The sequence below is a fragment of the Myotis yumanensis genome, unplaced genomic scaffold (genome assembly GCF_028538775.1).
Source record: "Myotis yumanensis isolate MYYU_CA2020_CCGP unplaced genomic scaffold, mMyoYum1.0.hap1 SCAF_10, whole genome shotgun sequence".
NCBI classification, from domain to species: Eukaryota; Metazoa; Chordata; class Mammalia; order Chiroptera; family Vespertilionidae; genus Myotis; species Myotis yumanensis.
In genome coordinates this window covers 29,513,226-29,517,202 of record NW_027223761.1, presented here as the reverse complement: position 1 = coordinate 29,517,202, position 3,977 = coordinate 29,513,226, and the positions used below count along the sequence as shown (strand labels likewise).

General features: G+C 47.9%; 1 pseudogene; it reads right to left on the bottom strand.

Moving 5' to 3' along the window:
• Window positions 1–809: 809 nt before the first annotated feature.
• Window positions 810–2,082, bottom strand: LOC139018344 (mas-related G-protein coupled receptor member X1-like; annotated as a pseudogene).
• Window positions 2,083–3,977: the final 1,895 nt, after the last annotated feature.

The following is a 3,977-nucleotide window of genomic DNA, read 5'->3' as shown; positions in this document are numbered from 1 at the left end:
GCTGGCAGGGGAGTTAGTGAGGGACGACTAAACGACTGAGCAGCAGGCTGCGTGGGGCAACCAGGCTGGCAGAGGGGGGCTGTTGATGGCGACCAGGCAGGCAGGGGGGGCAGTAAGGGGCGACCATGGTTGCAGGGGGGCAGTTAAGGGTGACCGGGCCGATGAGAGGGGGGCAGTTAGGGGTAATCAGGCTGGTAGGGGGGCCAGTAAGGGTGATCAGGAGGGTTGGCAAGTGAGCAGTTAGGAGCCAGTGGTCCCGGATTGTGAGAGGGATGTCCAACTGCCTGCAGTTGGACATCTCCAAAGGGGTCCCGGATTGGAGAGAGAGCAGGCTGGGCTTAGGAACCCCCACCCCCGTGCATGAATTTTGTGCACTGGACCTCTAGTTTAGTCCTATTTGGCACCTGGCTGAGTACTTTACATCTGTTTTCTAATTTATCCCCCACCATGAGCAGATGATTTCACAGCATTTTACAATGAATGAACGAAGGCTTGGAGAGGAGAGCTGCAGAACCAGGACTTCAGACTTGGATTTGTCTGATTCGGACATGGATTCTTTCTGTTGCAATGAAGATTGTAAAGAAAAAGCATTCAAGAAATTCAGATCACATGAGAAATATATTGGTAATGTCAGGAACAATGGAGAGGTATAATGTTGGGACTAATGCTTTCTCTGAGAAAAACAAGAATAGCCAGGTTAAAAACAACCTATTTGAAGAGATTGGGGAATCACTAAAGCATTTTGGGGGTGAGTCTGGGAGAAGACTAGACACTTTCCAAGCCTGGCAGGGCAATATTGAGTCTGGAAGTTACTTCAAACTGATCAGGACAGAGGATCTCATCCCTAGACTGCTTCCTGACATGGCCAGGGTTTCCCTAGGAAGGCTTTCTCCAGGTTCATCCACCTCAGGAGTGTCCTGCAGAGCCCTCTGGAGAATCAGCCTCAGGGTGTGTCTCTGCTTCCACCATCCCTGCCTGTAGGAGCCAACGAAGAAGTAAATGATGGGGTTGGCACAGCTGTTGATACAGGACAGAAGTACTACCATCATGGAAACATGAAAGAGGGCACTAGATTCATTTGGAATCCAGACTATGAGGAACCAGTGGATGCTGAAGAGCAGGCCACAGAGGAGAAAGACCAGCACCTGATCACGACAGTCATGTAGAGCCTGGTGGGCGGCACCTGGTGGGAGCCACACAGCAGTCTGGTCATCAGGGCCAAACTAGAGCCAGAGAGAAGCACAAATAACAAAATCAGCCGGGACACAGTGATGAAATCCAAGACTCGGCACCAAACATATTGCACATTCCAACTAAGGAAGGCAAAGCAGTTCCCTTCCAGCATGCTCAGTAGCAGGAATAGGGCCCAGAGCAGGGCACACATGACAGTGGACATGTGTCTGGGGCGACGGCAGCGGTACCAGATGGGCCACAGGACAGACATGCAGCGCTCCGTGCTGATGGCGCTGAGAAAGCTCAGGCATGAGATGTAGGGAAAGATTGACACAGGCGAGAGAAATCTGCTAATTACTCTAATGACAAAATCAAAGTTGAAAACTAAAGCTAGACTATGTATAAATCGGTAGCAGAGGAAGAGAAAGTCAGCCCCCGCCAGGTTGAGGATGTAGACAGAGAAGGCGTTCCTGTGCATGCGGAAGCCCAGCAGCCAGAGCACCACTGCGTTGCCTGCCAGTCCCACCAGGGCCACGATGATTGTCAGTAATTGCAGGATTATGAACTCTGTATAATATTGATGAAAGGCCTGATCACTTCCATTGGTTGGTGTGAGGTTGGTCTCCCAGGCTGTGACATCATATCCGTGCTCAGAAACCCTGCAGTTGTGGGCCTGGGAACAAAACAAGACTTGAGCACCTGCTCTGTGACCACTGACCCTCATGACCACCCAGTCTGTGGCCAATAGAGGCTTCCAGAGATTAAGATTCTTCCTGAACCACACGGTCTTGCAGTCCTGGATCCTGAATTTAAACCCAGTTCTCTCTGAATCTTAGCGCCCGGGCTCTTTCTACTGCAACACAGACCCTCTATGTCCAACCTCTGCACTGACCATAGAGCCCATGACATGTGCCCTGGAGGCAGGAGGAGAAGAGTCTGCACAGGTCCTGTGGATGACAGCAGGGTCCTGAGTTCCCCAGTACTTGTGCTCTGGGAGAGTGGCTTTCATTTTACAGCAGGCTGTCAGAAGCCCCAGGGCAATCTCAGTGACTGAGAGTGGTCTACCCAGGAGGGAGAAAGGAGGTTATGACTTAGGCTCATGAAGGGAATGAGACCCCTTGTTAGGACAGAGTGAGGACACCCAAAGCTCTTGCATTAGAAATGTCTCAGTGTGTCATCTCTATGAGGATAGACAGTGATTACTCTTCCCATTGTTGTGTCCCCAGGGCCCAAGTGTGTGGGTACACAATGGGGCTAGCAATCAAATTTTAACCCACAGATGAATGAATGAACGAATGAGGGGCTCAATGAGGAAGAAAATTTGGATTTAATATAATATAAATTTTTTAAATGAAGAATTTTAAATATACTAGTAAAACAGAAGTCAGTACTTTTAATGCCACCACCAAAAAGCACATATGTAATGAAAAGAAAATTTTGTTTCTAAATATTCATTCTGTGCAAAGCTCTTGTGTGTTTGAAAGAATTTTTTTATGCCAGCAGACACCTCCTATCCAGGTGGGAGAGGATTCAGGACTGAATTAAATTTCTCTGCATTTTAGAGGAGAAAGAAGCCATTTTGGGAAGGAGAGAGAGAGATGGCCAAGGGTTTGAATAGAGGTAGTTGAGACAGAAATACAGAAGGGGCATTATTAACCAGTTCCTATGACACGTGTGATAAGCGACCCATGTCCCTACATGTGATTTGGAGTTGAGATTTCTTTGCAGATCAAAGCATTTGTGTCAGAGAATTCTCATGGTGGTGGTGGAGTTAAGAAGTGCTTAGTTCTATTTTACAAAGGGCTTTGGATGAAAAGAGAGAAGCTCTTGCAGAATTTAGGTGAAAAACATAAATCAACTCATACATAGGTGAAGCGTAGCAGTTGATGAGTGCTTATATGGTACTACCTCTTTTAATCGTCCAAATAGCCCTTTGAGGTCTGTACTATGCCTACTCCCATAGGGCACATAGGAAAAGACAAGCACAAGGAGGTTGAATGACACACTCCAATTCTCATGTGCACAAGTGGAAGAGCCTGGATCTGAATCCACAGGTCTGTCAGAGTCTTTGCCCTTCCCCTGCCCTGTAGCCCAGTACCAGATGATGTGTCCGGTACACAAGGGGAATGGTGGGGCAAGAATCAAGTAATTCTCAGGGACAAGTGTAAAATGGCAACTCACTTATGTGTTTTATTAAGTTAGACTAGGCAAATTAGTAAATAACAAGGAAGTGAAGCTTATTCAGTGTAGATGAAGGGGGTGGATTCCACCTGAGAACAGATCAGAGATTCCAGGAGCTCCTTCTTTCCTCTGGACAGACCCAATCCCATCAATTCTTGCCTGGTTCAGCCCACGCAGGCTCCCCCAGGAGAATGTAACCTGCTACCCCTCAGTCTGTGGGTGCTACTCTAACCACTGACTCAAACCAGCTAGGCTCGTCTCCCTTTTTAAACTCAAAACTTATTAATGATGACTAGACCTGTCTGGGCTTTGTCTGTTTTTCTTGGCTGTTGTTGTTCACTATTGTATCCTCGGCATTGAGCACATGTTCCTTAGAGACCATCTGCTGTAATATCATCCTTTAACTCAGGAAGAAGCTGAGGCTGAAAGAGCCAAAGGATTTCCCTGAGATCACAGGGTGAACAGCAGGTCCACTGCCAGCCCTGGCCTCCTGGAGCCCAGCCTGAGGTTTTCCCACTGTTCTTTGCCTCATTGTGGGTGGAGCACCTGAGTGAAATCTTCATGTGAGCTCAGAACGTGAGAGAACTTCAGGGTGTAGAAATGCTAGTTGGTCTAAATACCCG